Below are 17,477 nucleotides of genomic sequence, written 5' to 3'. Positions count from 1 at the left end.
CTAGAATATGTTTTTCTCATTTTAATTTGTTAAAATGAAAATTTTTCTTAGGTTAAAAAATTGTTTAATTTATTGTTTCTTTTCCTTCAGCCAGGCTTATCCCTCTGCCTAAAAGGAAATTAGATGAGTTGGACAAGGATCATTTATTATAAAACCATACCTTATGCTTTGTTCACTTCTCAGCGCTTCCAAAGTGATATTTGGCCGATTTATTGCACTACTTTTCAGGATATTGACTCAGGCTTAATACTTTTCATAGTCATCTCCTTCATCCCTCATTCAGAAAGACATGAAGTTGGCCTTTTTCCCATTTTCAGAAATGTATTAGTCCTCAGGAGCTGCCGCAAGCAAAGCAACACCACTGTGACCTTAACTAATTCATGATGCGTCCCAAGAGACAAAAGACCCACCCAGAGACTAGAATCCATTGATAGCGTCCAAGTAGTCATCAGTGAGTCAAAAAACACATACTGATTGCAAAGCAGTGCTAGCTCTTCCCTTTTCTGTGGTTTAACGTCCAGCCTTCTCATCAGCGGAGAAGTTCGTCAAGCTCTGCCTCGTGCACACTTGTTCAAACTGGAAGCAGGAGGGAGAGGATTCAGCTGGCTTTAACAAACGTTTTGTGACATCGCACATTTGTGTCCCTGGCACAGGGCCCAATTTCAGTAGCCCTCTATCAGATGATAGCATATTTCCCTCTTTGAATAATAATTGATGAAGATGAACTCTCATTCATTCATTCATTCACAGAACATGTTCAAATAAATGAAATGTTTCAGTAAGTAGAATGGTCTCTATATCCACAAGGAGAAATCAATTTAAACAGATGAGTTTTGGGTGTTAGAAATGTTCATTTTTAAAACTACAGAAAATGACAACCTTTACAACGAAACCCATATTCATTCCTATCAGCCAGAATTAGTGACCATTATCATTTTGTCTTTTTTTTGTTTCCAGCCTTTAATAAAAGGTCATGCAGTACATGATAGTTAGAATAACATGACAAGGCTTAAAAGTCAGTTTCCTACCCCTAGACCCCTAATCTTCTATTTCAAGGCAACCTCTACTGCAAATTTTTTGTATTTCCTTACAAAGATATTCTATGCACATAGAAGTGAAGTGAAGTGAAAGTCACTCAGTCGTGTCCAACTCTTTGCGACCCCATGGACTCGATAGTCCATGGAATTCTCCAGGCCAGAATACTGGAGTGGGTAGCCTTTCCCCTTCTCCAGGGGATCTTCCCAACCCAGGGACCGAACCCAGGTCTCCTGCACTGCAGGTAGATTCTTTACCAGCTGAGCCACAAGGGAAGCCCATGCACATAGAAGCTTATATGTAATTGTATTCTCCATTTTTCTTTTTTTTTTCCACAAATGGAAGCTCATGATATACAATATTCCGCATTTTAATTTTTTCAAGCAATACATCTTGGAGACCTTTGAAACAAGAGAGTTGTAAATCTAACATGAGAAAGTACTTTTTAACTTCCATGATGATAAAAATTTTGAAATAAGTCACTAAAATTAATAATATTACTTTCAGCTCTCTCAAACCATTTCTGGCACCTCTCTGGTTGAGGATCCTGAGAAGCCAACTCTGAAACAGATTAATGTGCAGGAATTTCATTGGGAAGTGCTCTTGGAATTAATACCTATGGAAGAGAACAGAAGAGGGAACAAAGCAGAAATGAGCAGAGAGGAAGTTTGGGTTGCAATTCAATGTTTCAGCTACGGCCTCATGACTGCTTGGGGAGCTAAAGCTGGAATGATCCTTCCGAGTTGTCCTCAGTCAGGAAGGAGTCCAGGCCTTTAAACTTCTACATCAATTAGTCATGGGATGCAGATGGCCCCTGAAAGGTTGTGACCTTGGGCTACATGGTCTTCCCAGCCAAGACAACTTCCAGAGAAGGCCAACAGCTAAGGGTTACCTGCCAGAGGCACTCCCAAAATAGGGGGGAATAAGTTCTTCATCCCTGAAGGGGAATCCAGGGAAAGCATCATAGTATTTACTCTGCTTTTTAAAGGTTCTCTTTTTAAATATTCATTTATTTATTTTCGGCTGTGCTGGGTCTTCATTGCAGCACACAGGCTTTCTCTAGTTGTGGTAAACAGGGAGTATTCTAGTTGTGGTGTGCCGGCTTCTCATTACTGTGGCTTTTCTTGTGAAGACCACGCGCTCTAGGGCACATGTGCTCAGTAGGCTGTGCACAGCCTGCTGTGGGATCTTCCCAGACTAGGGATTGAACCTGTGTCCCTTGCACTGGCAGGTGTATTCTTAACCACTGGACCATCAATGAAGTCCAAACCTTCCTATTTTTAAGACTACATGTCACAGTATTTAGGAGTGAAATTTCATAATAAATATAATTAGCTTTCGAATGGCTCCAGAAAATATACTTGTGGGAATTGGAGAAAGAGATAAAGCAAATTTACAAAATGCTAACAGTTAGTGAATCTAAGCAGAAGATATGTGGGTATTCATAGTATTAATTCTTGCAATTTTCCTGTGGCATTGGTGACACAGTATAAGAGGCTGCACCTGGAACCCAAATGCTAGAACCAGGTGACATAACTTATTAAAGGTGGATAACTATCTAAGGTTGCTAGAGTCTCATGGTGACCCTCTCAGGTCTTCTCCCAACCTTCAGGCCTCATTTTGGACAGGAAGGATTTTCCACCAACATAAACGTGACTTTAGTAAAGATAGTGGGGAGATTTGAGAACACACACTCTCTGCACATCACTGTAAAGAAAAGTACCCCAAACTTAACAAATAAAACAGAAAGTACTGTGTGCCCTTTCAATATTCTCCTAGAGCATTATCTCTAACAAGACTGCCTAACAAGCCTGATGGTCTAGGAAATGTAATTTTGTTTGATTGGCCATTTACTGTTGATTCGAGCCTAGACTCTGTGAAGTTAAATATTACCATAGAAAATTGATAATGATTTTTGCCCAGTCAATATAATAATCTCAAAGATTATGGTTTTACTCTTAGGACATCTACCAGTTTTGTATCTAATTTTGCCATCTTATTCCAGCATTCTTTTTTTCACCGATCCTATATATCAGCTTCCTAGATCCTCTTTGGATAAATTTCACCATCCTCCTGTTTCTTCATTAATAATTAAATAAATCTTTGACATATTGTGTATTTCTGTATAAGTCATGTTTTTGAAAATTATATTGTGACCTCCTCCAGACTGCTATCTCCTAGTTTCCTTTGAAAAAAAAAAATGTATTTCTTTTATCACCATAAATTCTCTTAATGCTCTTTTACACCAAGCCTTCAACTCTGTCCTGCATGGGATGACTCCAATGGAGTTTTCTTACCCATCATTCTCCTTGAGACATGTAACTTATTTCTCTCCCTAGAGTATTTTAAAGGATTAAAATTCCATTTGTCCTGCAAAAAAAAAAAAAAATCTACAAAGCCAATAAAATCAACTGCACAATTATATTACATGAAAATAAAATACCTAAAAATATAAAACAAACAGCAACATTAGAAGAGTGAATTATATGAGCAACAAAGAGTTGCCGTGGAGCTGTAGGAACAGGCTAGACTGTGCTGTTCTTTACATCCATCATCCACTCTGCCTGGGCTGAGCTTTGTTCTCATTGCCCAGTGTCACTGCCGTGCCAGTTGTTAGTGTTAGTCACTCAACTGTGTCCAACTCTCTGAAACTCCATGGATCCTCTGTTCCTGGATCCCACCAGGATCCAGGATCCCTAGAATGCCAGTTGTTAACTATTTTGACTATCACTCTTGAATTAATACAACTGTAATAAGGTTATTTTTAGTTGTGTTATCATTTAAAATCATGGTATGTTAGAGTTTAGAGGTGTTAGTCCCTTAAAGAAATAAAAATGAACTTACGTGAAGTGACTATAATAGTGAAATTCATAGAGGCAGAAAGTAAAACAGCTAGGGGATGTTGAGGGGATGGAAAGTTAGTGCTTCTATATAGGTACAGAGTTTCAGTTTAGGAAGATGAAAAAGCTCTGGAGACAGATGGTGGTGCTGGCTGCAGGACAATGTGTATGTAGTTATTGCCACTAAATTGTACACTGAAAAATGGCTAAAATGGTAAATTTTATCTTATGCTATTTTACTACCAAAAAGTCACTACTAAAAATAGTTAATTTAAAAAAAATTATCAGGGACTTCCTTGGTGGTTCAGTGACTAAGACTCCACATTCCCAATGCAGGGGGCCCAGGTTTGATCCCAGGTCAGGGAACTAGATCCCATGGGTTGCAGCTAAGACCCAGTGCAGCTAAATAAATAAATATTTTAAAAACAAACAAGAAAGTCTTCTGATTATCTGTATCATTTTTTAAAAATTTAAATAAAATAATGAGCCTACAAGTAGAAAATAAGTTCATATAGATGTGAAAAGAATTAAAAAAAGATAGGTGTTCAGAAAAAACAATAAAAACAAATGGTTAAGGGTATTAATTTCACTGAAGAGACTAAAGAAATATATTGCCTACTGAAACATCGTTGGTACATTTATACCATATATAAAAATTGTATCTTCTCCCGGAGAGGAAATAACCTCCAAGAGAACAAGATGAAAGTTAGAAATTTGGGTTGATTACTGGAAACACTCCCTGTCTAGGAGATAAATATTGAATTATGAAATGGTCTCTTCAGGGAAATTGTGAAAGTCATCATCCAAAATATTAAAAATTAAATCGGATAAAACATCAGACAGGCCTAATGTAGGAAATGATCCTGTCCTGGTTTTGGGGAGACAGACTGGAAGACTTGTTGGGGCTTTTCTATTATTTATCTGAAAGATTCTGCCAAGCAGCAAAATCCATACGTTCAACTTAGGCCTAAACTCTGAAACTGCTATTCAGAGTTCCTGAAAAAAAAAACAGTAGGTTAATAGAGACTGGAGACAGGACTGTTGTTGTTCATTGGCAAAGTCATGTCCGACTCTGCAACCCCATGGACTACAGCACACCAGACCCCCTTGTCCTCCACTATTTTCTGGAGTTTGCTCAGATTCACGTCCATTGAGTCGGTGATGCTATCTAACCATCTCATCTTCTGCTGCCCACTTCTCCTTTTGCCCTTCAATCTTTCCCAGCATCAGGGTCTTTTCCAATGGGTTGGCTTTTTGCATCAGATGGCCAAAATATTGGAGCTTCAGCTTCAGCATCAGTTGGAGTCCTATTTTGAATGTATTAAACTAGAGACTCGGGCATGCTCAGATCCTGCACTGCCAAGCATCCTTCATGCTCAGTTGGTTCAACCACACGAAAAGAAAGATCCAAATTCACAGCGAAGTTCCCTTTCATTAACATCTGAGCCAGCACTTCATACTCCCACAGAGAGGGAGGGAGTCTCTGGCTGGATTGGACAATGTGGCTTCTGCGTAAGGTTTCATTTCTTTGTTCCAAATAGGAGGAGCCTGCACCTCTGGAGGGCGTATAGAATGGAAGAGAGGAGGCACGGAGTCTGCCCCAAGTGGAGAAAGGCTACCACACAAAAGATGCTGGAGATAGGTTCCAACTTGGACAAACACTAAACTTCCCTGTTAACAAACCTCCCCAGCTAATAATGTGGGCTCTAATCTACATATTAACAACTCTTCCCTTGTGGGCAAAGACCTAGGAGTTGTGGGGAGAAGGGAGATATGTCCCTTCCCCATTTTCTCACACTCAAAAATAAATTATGTATAAGGGCCAATTCTCAGGAATGCAAAATTATTTAATATTGGGAAGACTGATGCTGAAGCTGAGGCTCCAGTACTTTGGCCATCTGATGCAAAGAGCCAACTCATTAGAAAAGACCCTGATGCTGGGAAAGATTGAAGGCAAAAGGAGAAGGGGATGACAGAGGACTAGACGATTGGATGGCATCACTGACTCAATGGACATGAGTTTGAGCAAACTCCAAGAGATAGTGAAGGACAGGCAAGCCCGGCATGTTGTAGTCCATGGGGTTGCAAAGAGTTGGACAGGACTTAGTACCTGAACAACAACAAATTCACATGTCCACATCCTGTAGAATTGTGAATGCCAATAGTGTGTGTGTTAGTTGCTCAATCGTGTCTGACTCTTTGCAATCCCATGGACTGTAGTCTGCCAGGCTCCTCTGTCCATGGGATGCTCTAGGCAAGTATACTAGAGTGGAATGCCAATACTGCTAAGTCACTTCATTCGTGTCCGACTCTGTGCGACCCCATAGATGGCAGCCTACGAAGCTCCGCCATCCCTGGGATTCTCCAGGCAAGAACACTGGAGTGGGTTGCCATTTCCTTCTCCAATGCATGAAAGTGAAAACTGAAAGTAAAGTCGCTCAGTCGCATCTGACTCTTTGTGACCCCATGGACTACAGTCTACCAGGCTCCTCTGTCCATGGGATTTTCCAGGCAAGAGTACTGGAATGCCAATAGAAGCCTGCAATTAAAAGCCTTTATACTCTTGATTCATGTTGAGGTTTGACAGAAAACAACAAAATTCTGTAAAGAAATTATTCTTCAGTAAAAAACTTTTTAAAAAAAGCTTTTATAGGCTTTGAGGATGGATGTCCAGAAATATTGTGACTTGAAACTTAAGGTCCTATCACAGAAGGAGTTGTTTCTATAGTTAGGAGGACAAATATTTTGGTTGGAAAGGAGATAAATTTGGATCAAATTAAGGGAGAGTCCTAGTATTATGCGGAGAATGTTATTGTCCTAAATATAAAATGAAAACATTGAAATTTATTAAAGGAAAGAGAAAGAGACTAGAAGGAATGTAAAAGAAAAATATGTTGAAATGTAATGACAGATAACCTGAGAATTTCTCAGCTAGACCTTCAGGAAGTTATGGGTGAAAACATACTATCCATTGGCTGTCATTCATTCAACAATATTTATTGGGTATCTATTTTTGTGCCAGGTACTGGCAGGTGTTGAGGACAAAACAGGGTGGGATAGACACTGTTCCTTCAAGATAGGGATGGCATACATTAACCAAAAAATCATGCAAATATCTAATTGTAAACTGTGAGCAGTGCTGTGATATGAAAGAAGAGGGCTTAAAAACAGCCTGTAGCAGAGTAAACCAGTTTAGTCTGGGAGTGGAGGAAAGCTTCCCTTACATGGAGTATTTGCACTGAGTATCTTTATCTGCATTTTCCCAAACGCAGACCCTAAGACAAGGGTTTGGGCACAAGTGACTTATTTAAGAATGAATGAAAATTTCATGGACCGGAGCCTGGCAGGCTACAGTCGCGGGGGTCACAAAGAGTCGGACATGACTTAGCGACTGAGCACGCACGCACAACTTAAGAGTGAACGAGTAGGTTAAGGAAGAACAACTTTTCCATTAAAAAGGAAGGGCCAGGAAAATATGGTGTGACAGGAGGCAAGGGAAATGTTGCAAGGAGAAAGTGATCGCCAATGTTAAGAACTGCCAATAAATCAAGATGAGGGTTAAAAATGCCTTTTGCGTTTAGTGACATGGAGGTAATTCTAACATGAGCCACTTCAGTGAAGTAAGGAGGCAGGCACAAGAATGAGATGGGTTCAGTAGTAAGAGAGTAATAAGGAAAGGAAGACAAAATGTTCTGACTGGAGACAGTGAGCAGAGGACAGCCATTTAAGCCATCGTTGTAAGGAGTTCAATTTTATTCTGAGCACAATGGAAAGTTGTTGATATTTCTAAGGGTAAATCTTGTGATTTACATATTTAGAGGATCACTCTAGGTACTCTGTAGGAAATGGACTCTAGAGGGGAAGAGTGGAGAGACCACTCAGGAGGCTCTTGAATAAATAACCCAACTGAGAATAAATAACCCAACCTGTGGCCAGCCCCAGGATGGTGATGGTGAAGTTGTAGAGAAGTGGATGAATTCAGGATCTATTTTACATACGGACTTAGCATGTACTTAGTGGAGTGGTGGTGAAGGAATGTGGGAAACCCAGCTTTTAGGCTCAGCAAATGGATGAATGATGGTGTCATTTACTGAGATGGGAAACACTGGAGCGGGAACAGATATTGAAGGAAAGTCAGTGTCAACTGCACACATTAGTGTGAAATATTTTTTATGCATGAATCTCTAAGTCTGGAGCTCCAAGGACAGATCTGGGCTAGAGACATGGAATCATCAGCATAGAGACAACATTTTAAGTCTCAAAGTAGAAGAAAGTAGGCTAGAGAGAGAATGCATATAGAAAAGAAAAGAGGTCCCAGGTTGAATTTAGGGCTTGGCTAGAGGCTAAGGAGCCAGCAAGGGAGACTGAAAAAAGAAGACAGAAAGGTAGAACAAAAATAAGGAGATGGTGATTTCCGGAGTCCAAGAGGAGCAAGAAATTAGAAAGAGAGCAGACAGCATCTAATGTTGCTGAAAGTTTGAGAAGATGGAAAAGGCACTGCATGTTTTGCAACAGAGAAGTCATGAGTGTCAGTGGAGAGGTGATCACAGAGACTAATTTGAGGGTGAATTAAAAAGTAATTTAGACTTGAGGAAATAGATATGTTGCACATAAGTATCTCATATAAGTGGTTTTGTGTTCAAGGAGACCATAGCAGGATCGGTAGTGGAGGGATATACGTCATCAAGAATGACCTTCTTCTTTCTTTAAGTGCAAAATGGTAGAGGCATCCCAGGCGGCACAAGTGGTAAAGAACCCACCTACCAGTGCAGGAGATACAAGAGACAGGGGTTCAATCCCTGGGTTGGGAAGATCCCCTGGAGTAGGAAATGGCAGCCCACTCCAGTATTCTTGCCTGGAGAATCCTACGGATAGAGGAGCCTGACATGCTACAGTCCATAAGGTTGAAAAGAGTCCGACAAGACTGAGCAACCAAGCACAAAGCACAGCACAGAGTCTGTCTATATGGTGATGGCAATGATTTGAAGCAAGCGGAGAATTAGATGAAGCAGGAAAAATTGCTGATGCAGGAATAGTGTGGATATCTCCAAGAGCACAGTCCTAAAAAAATAATGGGATCCCAAAATGAAGAGTTTATATTTTCATAGATGCATTTTTTTTTCCATTTGCTCACTAATTTCATAATGAAATTTATGTTGAATTTAATTCAACGGGGAGAAAAGATTTGCAGTGACACCTCCCAGGCACCAGGTGGTGATGTTCAGCTGTGGTCAATTCTCTGTCACCTGAGCACCTGTTTAGGAGCAAGTGGATAAAAACACTTTTGTCCTTCCAAGTTGAACTGAGTTGGCCTCAGGGCAACAGGAATTGTGGGTGACTTTCTGGTTTGGCTCTTTTAGTGGAATTGCAACTCCTAGTTTGGGAAGAATAGAGGGTTTATGCATTTGAAGAGGGCATTGTGATACAAAGCACAAAGGGGAGGGATCCTTCCTCCGAATAGGGGTTGGGAGTCAGCAATTTACCTGCCACTAAAAACAGGGAGGAACTGGCTAGAGTAAATAACACTGAAAATCAGGGAGGAGCCTAGTGTGTTCATTAACAGGGAAACACTTATCAAGTGGGAGTTTTTGCTGTGTTGCAGGAATTGACTGCAGAAGGCAGCTGTGGGGGTTGACCTCTTGACCTGTAGACTTCCAGTGACTTACACGTGACAGCTATACTGTCCCCAGGCCAGCTGAGCCCCTGCAGCATCTCTGGAGCAGGAAAGTTGGCATCTGTGCTGCTACCACTGGTTTTCCTTACAGGCCTCTGAATTTCTGTCCTTGTCCTACTGAAATAATCTCTTAATCACATCCTTCCTTTCTTACATCCTGGCCCCAATCTGACCTCCTGGGAGGGCGTCCATCTGAATAGCACAGTAACTCAGCCAGCCCCACCCTCTTCTTGACTAATATAGACATTATTTATTTAAATAAGTTTATGCACCAATTTGCTGTGTCCTGCCATGCGCTTCCACTCTTACAAGGTGGTTAGAACCTTCCAATAAACCAGTTTTATCCTTGCAAGTTTGTGAGTCTGTATTCTGTCTTGGCAAGGGCTGCTCCTATTCCCCCCTGAAGCTTTGGTACAATCCCAGATAATCCCAGAGGTAATTTGGTTTCGTTGTTAAGCAACCAGTTCCCTCTTATGTCTTCCATGGTCTTTATGAATGCTCAGGCCCCCTTTGTTTTGAAAAAGCATCTCTGCTCCTGTGGCACCCCCAAATTACCATCCTATTTCTTGCTTTCCTTTTATTGATAAACTTCCCTTTCTTTAGCTGTCTGAACCCTGTCTTCAGTGGGTTAGCTGGAAAGTGATCTCTCCAAGATGAGCAATGATTCTCACCAGCCTCATCTTCTTTTGGTACTCTATTCTCCTGGACTTCTCGGCATCATTTGATACTGCTGACCACCCTTCCTTCTTGGAATGGCTTCTTTCTTTGTTTTGGTTGGCATGACACTGGACTAACGATTCTTTTCCTTACTCCGATCCTTTCTTCTCTGTTGCCTTGGACGTCTCTTCTTCTTGCTTCCATCCTTGGAGAGCAGTTCCCCAAGGGTCAGTTTCATTTGCGAAGTTGAGACACCCATGAAGGCTTGCCTCAATGTTAATGATTTTTCTCTGTGTGATCTGATCCTCTCACAAGATTACTAGGCTTGTTTATCTAATTGTCCTCCAAGTGTTTCCACTGGGATGTACAGTTCTCACCTCAAGTTCAATATTTCTTTAAAAAAAAAAAAAAAAAAAGCTTCACATTTCCCTTGGTCCCTGAAATCAGCTCCTCCCAATTTTTCTTTTCCAGTTCAGTAACTCCACTGTTTTTTCTGGTCACCCAATGGTAAAAACTTTGAAGCATTTATGATCTTCTGTTTTCAAACCTGTTTTAAATCCTCTTCTTCCAAGTACCAACCATGTCATTTAGAACAAATTAGACAACCAGATAATCAGTTTGGCTATCAGTTAACTCACATTAAATAAGGATAATAATAAAAACTCAAGGTTATTGTGAGGTACATGTAAAGTGTCCTGCACAGCAGCACTTAGAACATCAAAAATGCACAAAAACTTTTGACATACTGAATTCCCTCCATCTCTCACCCCCTATTACTTACCTTACCAGCCCAAGACTTTCTCTTGCATCTAAGTAATAAGCAAGCAAACTTCTGGACTTTAGTCTCTTGTTCTTCCATCATGCATATTTTTCTTGGATTAATCTCATTTGAACATTGCTTTCATGATGTTACTATTGTGAGCCAGTTTTTTAACGGCTCCCCATTCTCTTTCTCAGATTCCAGACTCACTAGTCAGCCTCACTGCATGCTCACTCTTCCCCAGGGCAACTCTGTGGCATTTCTTCCTTTCTTCTCTCTGGCTGGTGATCATGCCAGGCTCTCTTCTGCCTCATGATTTCACATACCACCCCTCTGGATAAACCTAACTCCATCTACTATTTCAGATCTGTTTAGGTTTATCTTCAGAACACGTTCCCATGACTGTCTTGATGACTTTTTTCGGAGGCTAGGTTATCACAAATCTTCAAAGTGGGTCTGTACTTCACAATTTAGTCATTACAGTAATAGAATTGTTATCGCTTCTGATTTTTTAATGTCATTTTAAAATAATTTATTTTCTTTTTGGTCGTGCTGGGCCTTTGTCGCTGCGCACTTTTCTCTCGTTATGGCAAGCACGGGTTGCTCTCTAGCTGTGGTGCAGGGGCTGCTCACTGCGGTGGCTCTCAGGGACGCAGGCTTCAGTAGTTGTGGCGAATGGGCTCAGTAGTTGCAGTTCCTGGGCTCTAGAGCACAAGCTCAAAAGTTGCAGCTTACTTAGTTGCTCTAAGGCATGAGGGATCTTCCCTGATCAGGGATTGAACCTCTGTCTCCTGCATTGGTGGGTGGATTCTTTACCACTGAGCCACCAGAGAGGCCCCTCCCCTTTAATTTTTTAATGAATCACTACGAAATACTTCTATATGAATATTAATAATAGTCAAAAGGTAGAAATAATCCAAATGTCCTTCATTTATCACTTGAAAGACATTTGGTTGTTTCTATCTTTTGGTTATTATTAATGTAGCTGGATCGTAAAGAAGGCAGAGCACCAAAGAATTGATGCCTTCAAACTATGGCGCTGGAGAAGACACCTGAGAGTCCCTTGGACAGCAAGGAGATCAAACCAATCTTAAGGGAAATCAACCCTGGATACTCGTTGAAAGGACGGACACGGAAGCTGAAACTCCAGTATTATGTTCATCTGATGCAAACAGCTGACTCATTGGAAAAGTCCCTGATGCTGGGAAAGATTGAGGAGAAGAGATCATCAGAGGATGAGATGGCTGGATGGCATCACTGATGCAACGGACATAAGCTTGGGCAAACTTCAGGAAATGGTGGTGAACAGAGAGAACTGGCGTGCTGCACAGTCCATGGGGTCGCAAAGAGTCGGACAGGACTGGGTGACTGAACAAAAACAACAATCTTTGTATACAAGTATTTGTGTGGACATATGTTTCCAATTCTCCTGGGTATATATCTAGGAGCAGAACTGCTAGGTTATATGGGAATTCCATATTTAACTTTCTACGGAACTACCAGATCATTTTTCAAAACAGCTGACCATTTTGCACTCCCACCAGCAATGCGTGAGGGTTGTAGTTTCTCCACATCTTAGCCAATACTTGTTACTGTCATCTTTTTTATTATATCATTTTAGTGGATGGAAAGTGTTATCACATTGCAGTTTTGATTAGCATTTCCCTGATGCCTAATAATGTTGAGCATCTTATTAGGTGCTTTTCGCTTATTTGTAAATCTTCTTTGAAGAACTGTCTACTCAGATCATTTGCCCATTCTAAACTTAATTACTTGGCTGTGTCAGGTTTTAGTCACCACCCTTAGGATCTTTGTGGTGTCACATGGGATCTCTCGTTGCATCTTTTGCTGTGGCACACAGGCTCTAGCTGTGGCTCGTGGGCTCAGTAGTAGGAGCACATGGCCTAAGTTGCTCTGCAGCACATGAGACCTTAGTTTCCTGACCAGGGATGAACTCAGGCACCCCCTCCAGTGGAAGCACAGAGTCCTAACCATTGAACCATCAGAAAATTCCCTCTTTTCACATTTTTAAAATGAGATTAAAAAAAAAATTTTTTTTTTATTGGAGTATACCTGATTTACAATGCTGTGATAGTTTCAGGTGGGCAGAAAAGGGACCAATCATAGATATACGTATATCCATTCTCCCTGAAATTCCCCTCCCATCTAGACTGCCACAAAACATTGAGCAGAGTTCCCTGTGTTATACAGTAGGTCCTTACTGGTTTTCCATTTTAAATAAAGCAGTGTGTGTGTATTGATGACAAACTCTCTACCTAACCCTTCCCTGCCTCTTTTCACATTTTTGTTACTGTCCTTTGAAATACTGGCATTTTTGATTTTGATAAAACCCAACTTAGTTTTCCTTTCATTGTTTTTGCTTTGATGTCCTGTTTAAGAAGGCATTATTTAATCTATGGTGACAAAGGTTTACTCCTATGTTTTCTTCTAAGAATTTTACAGTTTAAATATTATATTTAGGTCTATGATCCTTTTTCAGTTAATTTTTGTAAATGGTATAAGGTCTAATTTAACTCTTTATGCATATGGATAGCCTTTCTGGTGTTTTAAATATTCCACTATTAGAAACATGTTCCTTAAGAGCTCGTGACATGTGTTATACATCTACAGACATGTCTCAGGGCCCTGCACTGCGCTAAGCACACAGCTAGCCACCGTGTTTGTGTGTGTGTGTGAACAGTTCATATTTCTGTCAGAGGCAGAACACTTCACAAGATGATGTGATGTTCAAAAACTGTTTCCTAAGGATCAGCCAGCATGATTTTCTACCAAACAGCTTTCTGTAATCTAGAGCGGTAAATACAAGAGTGTATTTCTTTCCCCTTGAAGTAGAGATTTCAATGTTATCTCAGAGGCTTTCTTTAGGTCTGTGTCAAAACAGCCCCACCCTGAAGCAAGTCTTCCTTGTTGCTCATTTTGCCAGACTTTTCCTTGCTGTCCACCTTGAATAACACTTATATCAAAAAAGTGGCCCCCTCAACCTTCCTTCCCATTATTAGTTCACACTCCATGCCCCTTGATTTCTACCTCCTTAGTAGCTTTCACAGGGAGCTCCATTTTTGGTAATCCCTGAGACAAACAGAGAATTCTGCTCACCTGGTATTTGACAGGAATAATTCATTACATTTCATCTTGCTGGCCTCAAATGGTATTTTTAAGTGCATTTTAAAATACTTCTACACATTCCTACCCACACAAACCTTCCCTTATGTTCTTCTATCCCCCAATCTCCCTATAGTTCAAACTCAGTGGTTATATTTGCTACGAACCTTTTAAGACTGTAAAGCACAGTTTAAGTGGGCTCAGAGAAAAAGCTGAAGTCAACCTGTGGACTACCAAGCCGGAGGGCTGCGTTTGACGGCAGATCTGTGAGGTATCATTTGGTCTAAACCTAAGCCCAGTGCTTGGTACCTTATTTGGATATTGCTGCTTTCAATGCTTGAGCTGTTCTTCCAAACACTGGAGTTCTCGGCTACTTTTCAGTATGATGTAAGTACCACAAGTATTGCATTGTCTTAGAGGTTCTAGTGGAGCATTTCAGATGAGATTCCACATCTGAACACACTGGGAAACGTTAGGTGGAAGTAAACATTTAAGAAATGCATTTGAAGGTCTCACTCAATTATCGAGAAAAAAAAAACCCCCAGTTTCAGAGATTCAAGTCTGACTCCTCTTTAATCTTCAAAGCAAGCAACAGCTTGAAACACTCAAAAAGAGGGCCTACAGGGACCAGCTGCACCCAACTCAGCCTAACTATTCCTCTAATAGTTCTTTTAGGGGGTCACTGCCTACCCTGTGCTTCCAGTTGGCTCGAACACCAACTGCTGATTATCTGAAGCTAGTAAAGTCGCTTGTAAAGCTATAATTAAGCTGTTTCAGTGCTAAGAAACGGGACTGATATTTGCAATATTAACACCCGGCTCCCAGCTCCCCATCCTAGGCATTGTGGTGGGAGGCTGTTCAGAAAGTAACTCACTGGAGAGTTCGAAAAAGAGAACTAGAATGTGGAAACTGAGCATTCAAAGAGTTTCTGAAACACAACAGTTGGCTTAGACAAATTTGCCTGAAGGAAAGGGAATATTCAGAAAGGACGTGGATATTTTTGGTTCTACAAAGGCATGTTTAAGAAGTCATAGTCATTCAGAGCTTGCTGGAGCACTTGCACAATTTGTTGAGGTACAATTCTCAGCCTCATTCCTGGCTCCATTTTAAGTCTCTAATTCTCCACTTCCCACCTTTTTTCCTTGTTGTTTTGTGCCCTTTATAATGTATGCTATCTCATAGTTTGTGCATCATTATATATTGCCATAAATCTTTGGAGGATAAGGTGTAGAAATAAGCACATACATTTCCAAGCCAGGATTTCCCCCCAGAATGAAATATCTCCATGGGGCAGACATAGTGTTTCCTAGCCTTTTGAGATGATTTGCTCCTAGCATGTCTTTCATTTTCTTTGTGCCAAGGTATTTGTAAATTTGTGGGCAAGACAAAGAACTTGAGGTCCCTGCTCTCAAAGAACTCATGTCTTATTTGGGGATATTTAAAAACACAATAGGAAACCCCTGAAGGTCCTGTCCATGTGTCCAGCAGCTGCTCTATCAGTTGTGTCTATCACTGTGAAGGTAATGGCATGCCCAGAGAAACTGAGATGCTGGATGTAATTAAAGGTGGTGACAGACAAGTCCTGAATGCAAAGCTTTGGAATTTTTAGAAAATCAAAAATAGAGAGGCAAAAAAACCTCCCTTGATTTTAACACCCAGAGAGCTTGTTAACATTTTGGTGTATTTCCTTTCGCTCTTTTTTCTCTTAATAATTAGAACTAGATACGCTTGTGATTTTTTACAGTTGCATATACAGTTCTGTACAGTTTTTTTTTTTTACCCTAACAAGTTACTCTCTATTTTATTAAAAACATTTTCCTATTATACTTGCAACACCACAATTTACATAAACATCGCCTCCTCTCTGGACGTTCATACTGTTTGTAAGTGAACTATTTAGAACTTCCATGAGAAGAAATGATTGGAGAGTGGAGAGCCTACAGACTCCGAGGCATCAATTTCTCCATGATGACTAGCTGAAAATGCTGTAGTGGTTTTCCCTATTTTTGGTGCCAAACCTCTGGGATCTGACTAAACTTCGCTGCTTTTCTTTTACTCCTTTATGGGTCCCACCCCTTTCTTGAGGCCTCTAACCTCGTTTCCCAATAGTGTTGCTGAACACAGGATTATTTGCCTAGGGTGGGGGTGGGGGTGTCCTCTCTGAAGAGTCTGACACAGTTCAAGAAGACTTGGAGGCTTTTAAAACCGGGGGTCTTTTATGGGATCTGGGATATCTTATCTGCGTCTTCCTGACCTAAATTCGTCGAGCCCTCTATTTGCCAGCGAGGCAGTTTTCCAGTAGCCGTTTTTGACTGGAGCCCTCTGGGTTGAGTGCGATAGTAAAAGGGGGAAGTGGAAGTGAAGTGGGAAGCTGGAGGACCGTTCTCCATCACTGGTCAGTCTCAACAGGTAACATTCTTTAGTTCCTCCCGTACCTGCTGGCACCGGTTCAGAGCTATTAAAATTCCTTCAAGGTGTGGCTGAGGGTGGGGTAGAGTGATGTCCAGCCATCTAAATAACTTAGTAGACTGGGATTGCTAAAATGCAAATAAAAATACACAAATACGTACACAGAGTCGAAAAGGCTGGAGAAAAGAGTTTCCGAATAAATCTCACTGTCCTGATCCTCGCCCCCGCCCCGCGCCCCGCAACTACAGCATCGTGGACCTAAATGACTCACTTTTGGTTGCAGCTTCCGAATGGGTTAAGAGCGCAAGTAAACTCTTGGGAGTCCGGTAGGAGTTGCTGATTGTGCCGGACATTGCTTGCAAAGCAATTTTGCGGTTCACCTCTCTCCGCTTTTTCTCATTCTTTTGTTGGAGGTTCGCGGAGTTGGCTTGGGCATTTACTTTTTTTTTAAGTTTTTACGTCCCCAATCCCCTGTCTCCAGCTCCCGGAGTGCGGCACTTCTCACCGCCCCGAGACTTTTGGGCTCGCTCCAGCCGTGGGGAGGGGGCGGGGGGACTTTGTTCCCCGAAAACGACCTTGCCCTGGGAATTTCCTGTGGCCATTTCTCACGGACCAGCCCCCTCCTCCGGGTGGAAGCACCGACACCCACCGCTGCATGCCCTCCCGGAGCCAGAGACGCGAGCGTGGAAGGGAACGCCTGGCTCCCTCCCGCACCCGGGTGGGAGGCAGCCGCGCTCCCCGGGCTCCCCCTCCTCAGGTCCCGCCGCCGAAAGCCCGGATGTTGGATTCAATCCCTACGCCGGGTCCTTCATTTCCATAAAAGGGCAGCGACTCGGCGGGGCCGAGATTGCTGCCGCCGCGGGCGCCCCCGCCTCCCCCGCACGGCTCGCCTCCCCGCCGCGCGCCACCCCTCCCCAGCCCGGGAGTTCGCGCGGCCTCGGCCCCGAGAGCGGCGGCGGGGGGACGGCGGGGGAGGGGC

The 17,477-nt window shown here is 41.9% G+C and overlaps 1 protein-coding gene and 1 long non-coding RNA gene across 2 annotated transcripts in view; one reads left to right on the top strand and one right to left on the bottom strand.

Moving 5' to 3' along the window:
• Positions 1-1,389: 1,389 nt before the first annotated feature.
• LOC109564389 (uncharacterized) lies at positions 1,390-17,351 on the bottom strand. The gene is made up of 2 exons (XR_011568913.1): positions 16,770-17,351; positions 1,390-1,651 (listed from the first exon to the last, which is right to left on the bottom strand). It is a non-coding gene; the product is annotated as an uncharacterized lncRNA (long non-coding RNA).
• FERMT2 (FERM domain containing kindlin 2) overlaps positions 16,336-17,477 on the top strand; it is a 77,039-nt gene continuing 75,897 nt past the window's right edge. The window contains exon 1 of the mRNA XM_070797615.1: positions 16,336-16,498. The gene's annotated coding sequence lies outside the window, so the exon portion shown is untranslated. The remainder of the gene's footprint in view (positions 16,499-17,477) is intronic.

The sequence above is a fragment of the Bos indicus genome, chromosome 10 (genome assembly GCF_029378745.1).
Source record: "Bos indicus isolate NIAB-ARS_2022 breed Sahiwal x Tharparkar chromosome 10, NIAB-ARS_B.indTharparkar_mat_pri_1.0, whole genome shotgun sequence".
NCBI lineage: Eukaryota > Metazoa > Chordata > Mammalia > Artiodactyla > Bovidae > Bos > Bos indicus.
The sequence above is the reverse complement of the archived record's forward strand: the minus strand, read 5'-3'. Positions and strand labels throughout refer to the sequence as shown.